This window comes from Filicampus tigris, chromosome 4 (genome assembly GCF_054856515.1).
Source record: "Filicampus tigris isolate MCC_2025a chromosome 4, RoL_Ftig_1.0, whole genome shotgun sequence".
NCBI lineage: Eukaryota > Metazoa > Chordata > Actinopteri > Syngnathiformes > Syngnathidae > Filicampus > Filicampus tigris.
The window spans coordinates 76938-86034 of record NC_141220.1 but is presented as its reverse complement, the minus strand read 5'-3'; the positions used below and the strand labels follow the sequence as shown (position 1 = coordinate 86034).

Genomic DNA, 9097 nt, shown 5'->3' with positions numbered 1-9097 from the left:
CACCAGATGGTGATCAGTTGACAGCTCCGCCCCTCTCTTCACCCGAGTGTCCAAAACATGCGGCCGCAAGTCTGATGATACGACTACAAAGTCGATCATCGAACTGCGGCCTAGGGTATCCTGGTGCCAAGTGCACATATGGACACCCTTATGCTTGAACATGGTGTTCGTTATGGACAATCCGTGATGAGCACAGAAGTCCAGTAACCGAACACCGCTCGGGTTCAGATCGGGGGGGCCGTTCCTCCCAATCACACCTCTCCAGGTCTCACTGTCATTGCCCACGTGAGCATTGAAGTCCCCCAGCAGAACGATGGAGTCCCCAGGTGGAGCGCCCTCCAGCACACCCTCCAAGGACTCCAAAAAGGGTGGGTACTCTGCGCTGCCGTTTGGTGCATAAGCACAAACAACAGTCAGGACCCGTCCCCCCACCCTCAGGCGGAGGGAGGCTACCCTCTCGCCCACCGGGGTAAACCCCAATGTACAGGCGCCAAGCCGGGGGGCAATAAGTATGCCCACACCTGCTCGGCGCCTCTCACCCTGGGCAACTCCAGAGTGGAAGAGTGTCCAACCCCTCTCGAGAGGACTGGGACCAGAACCCAAGCCGTGCGTGGAGGTGAGCCCGACTATATCTAATCGGAACCTCTCAGCCTCACACACCAGCTCAGGCTCCTTCCCTGCCAGAGAGGCGACATTCCATGTCCCAAGAGCTAGTTTTTGCTGCCGGGGATCGGACCGCCAAGGTCCCCGTCTTCCGCCGCCGCCCAGCTCACACGGCACCCGACCCCTTTGGCCCCTCCCACCAGTGGTGAGCCCATGGGAAGGGGGACCCACGTATCCTTTTCGGGCTGAGCCCGGCCGGGCCCCATGGGTGCAGGCCCGGCCACCAGGCGCTCGCCGTCGAGCCCCACCTCCAGGCCTGGCTCCAGAAGGGGGCCCCGGTGACCCGCGTCCGGGCGAGGGAAAACGTGGTCCATTAATTTTTCTCATCATAAGGGGTCATTTTGAGCCGTGCTTAGTCTGGTCCCTCACCTAGGACCTGTTTGCCATGGGTGACCCTACCAGGGGCATAAAGCCCCAGACAACGTAGCTCCTAGGATCATTGGGGCGCGCAAACCCCTCCACCACGATAAGGTGACGGCTCACGGGGGGCTTTAAATCCTGACTGAAGAATTTCAAATCGATTATTAGCGGCCATATTGTCACTAGGCTGTTGCACTACAACTTTTTCGAGAATTTTCGCAATAAACAGGAGATTTGAAACCGGCCTATGGTTACTGAGGTTCTCTGGATCAAGGTTTAGTCGCTTAAGCAGAGGTCGAATAACAGCGGTGTTAAAAGCTGCTGGTACAGTGCCTGAGGTGAGTGATAAGTTAATGATATTTAAGACGGAGGGTTCTAGGGTTGTAAACAATTCTTTGATGAGTTTACCAGGAAGCAGGTCGAGCACGCAAGTTGTCTGTTTTGCCGCACCAACTAATTTTGTTAGGCTTTCAAGAGATACTATTTTAAAAAAAAGATAGGGTTGTCAGACTGTCATGTCATGTCATGTCATCTTCCAAACCGCTTATCCTATATAGGGTCGCGGGGAGTTGCTGGAGCCTATCCCAGCCGTCAATGGGCGAAGGCAGACTACACCCCGAACTGGTCGCCAGCCAGTCGCAGGGCACACATAGACACTGTCACTGAGCGGGAATCGATCCCACGCTGCCCGCACACAACTCAGGCGTGTGTACCACTACACTAGGTTGTCAGACTGTCAGACAGTTATCAGCCATAATACCCCTACTAGCATCAGTATTCACGGAATTCAACAGGGTTTTAGGAGCGGTGTACTTAATTTCGTCCCGAATGCGCTCAATCTTCTGTGTAAAGAATTGCATGAAGTCATGGGCTGAATGAGAAGAGCTATTGGAGGTCGGCAGCTGTTGCGTTAGCATTGTCACTGTATCAAATAAATATTTAGGATTGTTTATTAGAACATAGGATTGTGATTTCGAACAATTAATCTGGAAAAATCATTAGTTTTGGCTAAGGCGAGTGTGGGCCAATAGGACATGGGGTAGTTCCCTGTGCCTGTGTCAAGAATATTGTATAAAGGTAATGAGAACCAGCTTTCTTGTATGTGAAACTCACACTATACATTTTTCTTCACTTCAACAATAAATGGCATCAATATAAATGGAGATTTTTCTGCTATATTGTAATTACAAGTTTCAAATCCCCAAAAATACTTAACGAAAAAAAAAACTTATCAGCCTTTAAAACAGCATAATAACAGCAAGACAAATGATAATTTAAAAAAAAAAGGGTGTGTAAATGATGCTATAATTCTTCACCCTTGGGGTATTTTAACTAAGTACAGTAAATATTAAGTCAACTGGGAAGTTCTAAAATTGTGGAGATTTTACATCTATTTTTAAATTCATTACAGTTCCTGAATTGTCTGTAACAGGGGCGTACTGGCCATTGAGAATTTTGGGAAAATGTGTGGATTTCTTTTTAACAGCCTGACAATTTATGGGCCAGTCGAACTGCAGGCCAGGCCAAATTTTGGTCCAAGTACGTGCTTGGACTGTAAATACAATGTACCAACTGCCAACATAATTAAGCTTTGTGGTTCATAAAATCGACCCACGGTGGTCGACTGGTTAGCACGTCTGCCTCACAGTTCAGAGGTCGTGGGTTCGATCCAGGCTTCGGCCTCCCTGTGTGGAGTTTGCATGTTCTCCCCGTGCCTGTGTGGGTTTTCTCCGGGTACTGCCGTTTCCTCTCACATTCCAAAAACATGCATGATAAGTTCATTGGACTCTCTAAATTGACCCTAGATGTGATTGTGAGTGTGTGTGATTTTTTTGTCTCTGTGTGCCCTGCGATTGGCTGGCAACCAATGCAGGGTGTCCCCTGCCTACTGCCCGAAGACAGCTGGGATAGGCTCCAGCACGCCCGCAACCCTTGTGAGGATAAGTGGTATAGATAATGGATGGATGGATGGATGGATGGATAAGGCGAGTGCTTCTTTATATATTAGAAAGCTATCACACCATGCCTGATAGAAGACCTCAAGTTTAGTTGCACGCCATTTGCGCTCTAGCTTCCGACATGATTGTTTAAGTGAGCGGGACTCCTCAGTAAACCAAGGAGTAGGCCGTTTAGGACGAGTTTTATGTCTTAATGGTGCAACGGAGTAAAGCGCATTTAACAGAGCAGCATTAAAATCATTTGTGAGATTGTCAATCGAACCAATATAGCTCGGAAACGAAGCAGTTGCCAGGGGCAGTAGCTCAGACAGCGCAGCGGTGGTTGAAGAACTAATATTTCGGCTGCTAAAGCTTTGATTGTGGTCAGGACGATGGTAATGAGCCCGCACTTCAAATTTTATAAAGTAGGTTTTTCGACTTCCGGCGCCGCGCGAGTGGCAGCCCGCTACAGTAGCTCCGGCTCATCGGTGAGCCTTTTCGTGTGTTTTTGTTCTTTAATATTACTCTACCTCATACCTTTTTCGTATAATTGATAGTCGTAACTTACGTAGCAATGGACACCCAAACTGCGGTATTCTTGCTGCTGCTGATGGCTATTTTTTGCGCGATCGTGTCCGGCGACTTGGCTCGGAGCCGAGCCCCCATTGTTTACAGCCGGAATCAGCTGTTAGCACTCCGTGCTAACCATGCGCCGGCTCCCGGGGCGAGACCCGATATCCCCCGTGAGCTGAGGAGGAAGAGACGGGGATCTCGTGCGGGGGTTAAACGCAGGGAAAGGAGGAGACGATACCATCCCGTCCTCCCGTCTGTTATCATGGGGAATGTTAGATCGCTCCCCAACAAGATGGACGAGCTAGCGGCGCTTACCCGGCACGAGAGGGACTTCCGGGAGGCTAGCCTGATGCTATTCACGGAGTCGTGGCTAACAACGCTAACACCGAACGCGGTCGTAGAATTGGACGGCTTCCAAATCATACGCGCGGACAGGACGCTGGAGAGTGGAAAGAGGAAAGGAGGAGGGCTGGCTGTGTTTGTGAACGATAGATGGTGTAATCCTGGGCACATCACGATTAAGGAGCAGCTTTGCAGCAGGGATATTGAGCTGCTAGCTGTTGGCATGAGGCCATTCTACATCCCGCGAGAGTTTAGTCACGTGATCGCGGTGACTGTCTACGTCCCACCAGCTGCCAGCAGCGACACAGCCTGTGATGTCTTGACTGCAGCAGTGAGCAGGCTACAAACACAGCACCCAAATGCCCTGGTACTCATCTCTGGTGACTTCAATCATGCCTCCCCTTCCTCCTCTCTGCCTTCATTCACACAGTATGTCACCTGCCACACCAGAGACAATAAAACACTGGACCTTTTCTATGCCAACACCAAGGAGGCATACACATCACTGCCCCTCCCCCCGCTGGGCAAAGCTGATCACAACCTGGTGGCTCTCCAGTCTGTGTACAAACCTCTGGTCCGCAGGCAGCCAGCTGTGACCCGCACGGTTCAGAGATGGTCTGGAGAGGCCGAGGAGGCCTTAAAGGACTGCTTCAGCACAACTGTGTGGGAAGTATTCAGCGATGCTCACGGGGAAGACATTAGTAGTCTAACGGACACTGTTACAGACTATATAAATTTCTGCATGGAGAACACCATACCCACCAGGACAGTAAGGTGTTTCTCCAACAACAAACCCTGGATCACACCAGACATAAAAGCTCTCCTGAAGGAGAAGAGGAGGGCTTTTGCGTCAGGCAACATAGAGGAGCGGAGGACTGTGCAGCGCCAGCTGAGGAGGAGGATCAGAGAGGGGAAAAGGTCCTACAGGAAGAGGATGGAGGAGCAGCTGCTGCAGAATAACGCCAGGGGAGTCTGGAGGGGCCTGAAGACCATCTCAGGCCACGGACAACCCAAGACCCGGACTGGGGGGGACCTGCAGTGGGCAAATGAGCTAAATCTCTTTTTCAATAGGTTCGATCAGATGCCTGCCTCCACTCCGTCTCTCCTGCTGCAGTCTCCACCTACTCCTCCTGCTGGGCGTGTCACCCCCTCCCCTCTTTTCTCCACAGTCTCCAGCTCCCAGCTACACCAGATAGCCACCACTCCTTCCTGTCCAGCCTTGGCCTTCACAACATCTCAGGTGAGGAACCAGCTGAAGAAGATGAAGGCGAGGAAGGCAGCGGGTCCAGATGGCATCAGCCCCCAGCTCCTCAAATCCTGCGCAGACCAGCTGTGTGGAATTGTCCAGCACATGTTCAACCTGAGCCTGAAGCTGGGCAGGGTCCCCCAGCTATGGAAAACATCCTGCCTGGTCCCGGTGCCAAAGACCCCCCACCCGAAGGAGCTCAACAGCTTCAGACCGGTGGCGCTGACGTCTCACCTGATGAAGACCCTGGAGAGACTGGTCCTTGTCCACCTGCGCCCCCTGGTGAGCTCCTCAATGGACCCACTCCAGTTCGCATACCAGCCTGGCATCAGTGTGGATGATGCCATCATCTACCTCCTCCACACTTCACTCTCCCACCTGGAGAAGGCGGGGAGCACTGTGAGGATCATGTTCTTTGATTTCTCCAGTGCTTTCAACACCATCCAGCCCACCCTACTGGGAGACAAGCTGGAGCGGGCGGGGGTGGCGCACCACCTCACCACATGGATCCAGGACTACCTCACAAACCGGCCACAGTATGTGAGGACACAGGACTGTGTGTCTGACGTGCTCCTCTGCAGCACGGGGGCCCCACAGGGAACTGTCTTGGCTCCCTTCCTGTTCACCCTCTACACCTCGGACTTCAACTACAACACCCCTACCTGTCACCTGCAGAAGTTCTCTGACGACTCTGCGATTGTCGGCCTCATCACAGGCGGAGATGATCGGGAGTACAGAGAACTTACTCAGGGTTTTGTGGACTGGTGCCAGCAGAACCGCCTCCTGATCAATGCGGGGAAATCCAAAGAAATGGTGGTGGATTTCGGTAGGCGCCAGCACTCTTCACCTGCACCAGTGAACATCCGGGGAACAGATGTTGAGAGAGTCTCAACTTACAAGTACCTGGGTGTTCATCTGAACAATAAACTGGACTGGTGCGACAACACAGACGCCCTCTATAGGAAGAGTCAGAGCAGACTCTTCCTACTCAGGAGACTGAGGTCTTTTGGGGTTCAGGGGACACTCCTCAGGAACTTTTATGACTCGGTGGTTGCATCGGTCATCTTCCAGGGAGTGGTCACCTGGGCAGGCGGCGTCTCGGCCCGGGACAAGAAGCGGCTGGACAAACTGGTCAAGAGGGCCGGCTCTGTCCTGGGCTGCTCCCTGGCCTCTGTGGACTCGGTGGGGGACAGGAGGATGTTGGCCAAGCTGTCATCAATGCTGGGCAACCCGGACCACCCCCTCCAGGGCACCCTAACAGCACTCCACAGCACCTTCAGTGACAGACTGTTACACCCTCGCTGTGCAAAGGAGAGATTCCGCCGTTCCTTCTTGCCTGCTGCTGTCAGACTCTTTAACAAGAACATTGTGTAGTCTCTACAAACTGGCGGTCATTAGTGCAATTGTGCAGTCCTGCACCTGAGCTCGTATCGTGCAATACCCAATATTCCCCACTACTGTAATACCGTGCAATACTCAACATTCCCCACTACTGTTAGTCTAGTTTTATTTTTATCCAATGCTGTTCCTTACATTTCACTACAGCACTGCAGCACTGTCACTTAGAGTATTTTTTCCTCTGTACTATGTACAGGCCGAAATGAGTGTTCCTCATATTTTTTATGTAGATGTAGGTTGGTGTGTATACACATGTGTATATACACATGTTACTGCGTATATCTACATAGGTTTGATTCTAAATGTTTGCCGTCAATGTTATACATTAATGGCCACATTATGCCGCCGCCCCTGTGTGACCTATATCTTTGCTACTGTAACAATGAAAATTTCCCCACTGTGGGATCAATAAAGGCATTCTTATTCTTATTCTTATTCTTAATGGTCAGATATAACAGTAGTTACGATAACACCATTATATTTGAGCATGCTAAACCTCGGGTTAGTACCAAATCTAAAGTATTACCATTTTTATGCGTCGCTTCGTCAATTATCCGTGTGAAATCAAAGCCATCAATTATTGTCTGAAATGCCGCTGTAAGTGGTTCCAACGGGAGATTCATATGAATGTTAAAATCACCCATAATCAATATGTTATCTCCATGAGTTACCAAATCAGCCAAAAACTCAGAGAACTCATCTAAAAATCTAGCGTACGAGCCGGGGGGACGGTAAATAACTGCTAGAAAAAACGGCAATGAGTGTGTACATTGCATGATGAGTACTTCAAATGTTTTAAAGGTGTCGCTAGAATGCGGGCTAAGTTTGAAATCAGATTCATAAATAAGGGCTACACCCCCATCTTTCTTATGAGGGCGCGCAACATGTGAACTAACGAAGTTTGGAGGCGAGGCCTCATTTAACGGTAAAAAATTATCAGGTTTTAACCAAGTCTTGCCCAATCATGTTAAGTTTACGGCCTCTTATGAGGTCATTAACTAACAGGGCTTTCGAAGAGAGTGATCTAATATTAAACAGACCGAGTTTCAGTAAAATAGGTTTATCCGGATAATTGCCCATAATCGGATTCCTAATCATAATATTAATAAGATTGCGTTCCCTAGGTCCTGTATTGTACCTTGAACAACTGTAAGAGTGGCGGGAGGGTACGACTGTCGGAATATGGTAGTTATTTATCGGCTCTTCGGTACTATTATTATATTGCACGACCTCAGTAGAAACAATATCGCTATGTGATGCAGGAATATGTGATGTGTACGGCTCTAATCTGATGTGGACTGTCATGGAAGGCTCAAACAGTAATCTAATGAAATAAAATAAATAACTCTTTCCCGCATCTGAAGTTGAATATGATCATGTGACGAGACTGCAGGGCTCTACGGCTTCGTTTGACGGGTGAAACACAGTCACATGGGAGAGCCTGGCGCAGGTCTCTGACAAAATAAATACGCCTTTCTCAGAGAGAGAGAGAGAGAGACAGAGAGAGGAAGAGAGAGAGAGAGACAGAGAGAGAGAGAGAGAAATGCGTACGTACGCGGAGGGGATTTAAGTAACGGGTTCAATGTAGCCTAATGTAGCAGAGTAAGAGTACAGTTTCTTCACAAATCTACTCAAGTAAAAGTAAAAAGTATAGTGATTTAAAACTACTCCTAGAAGTATAAAATGTACCAAAACTATGTAACAGAGTAAATGTAACTCATTACGACCCACCTCTGGTCCTATTAGGGTTTAACGCGAAATATAACCGAAGGTCATCCACGTACATGTGGTATGAAACACCTTCAAAATTGCTGATGACATCTCTAAGAGGAAGCACATATAGTGTAAAAAGTGTAGGCCCATAATTGAACCTTGCGGAACTCCACACAAAAGGGGGACAGATTGATTTGTGAGGGCCAACAGCCACAGAGAAAGATGTTATTAGACACTTTTTCATCTTGAGAGCTACTTATGACATGACCGAGTCAAAATGATCGACCACCAATTGAAAATACAAAACACATTATTGTGTGAAGGCGAAGGCTCACACGTTATTCCTACACTTTAAACTTATTCTATTTTATTCCGACCACTTTTTTGGCGTGCGTCTCCTTCCACATTTTTCACCCAATTCACTTCAAGTTTCAAAACATTCAGAATATTCATGCCTACCGGGTTATCATTTTTTCTTGTTTTACAAATTATCAAATTTTCCCCAATTTTACATTTTGCACCCCCAAAAAAAACATTCATTTCCAATGGCACATTCAACATTTCACATTTATACCATTCCAATTTAAAATTCACAAGATTTAACTCATTCAACTAACATTGGTAAAGCTTTTCAACACATCCACAATTCCTACTTCCCAAAAATTCAATTTATTCACTCTTAAAAAAGCCACAAAAAATTCACCATTCATTCCCAATTGCAGATTCAACATTTCACTTTTACATCATTCCAATTTGAAATTCACAACATTCAGCTCATTCAACTCACATTCAGCTTTTCACCACACCCCAAATTCCTACTTCCGACACATTCAACTCATTCACCCTTAAAAAAAGCCACACAAAT

The 9097-nt window shown here is 48.4% G+C and overlaps 1 pseudogene; it reads right to left on the bottom strand.

Moving 5' to 3' along the window:
- Positions 1-2908: 2908 nt before the first annotated feature.
- On the bottom strand, positions 2909-7599 carry LOC147148037 (uncharacterized; annotated as a pseudogene).
- Between the last annotated feature and the right edge of the window lie 1498 nt (positions 7600-9097).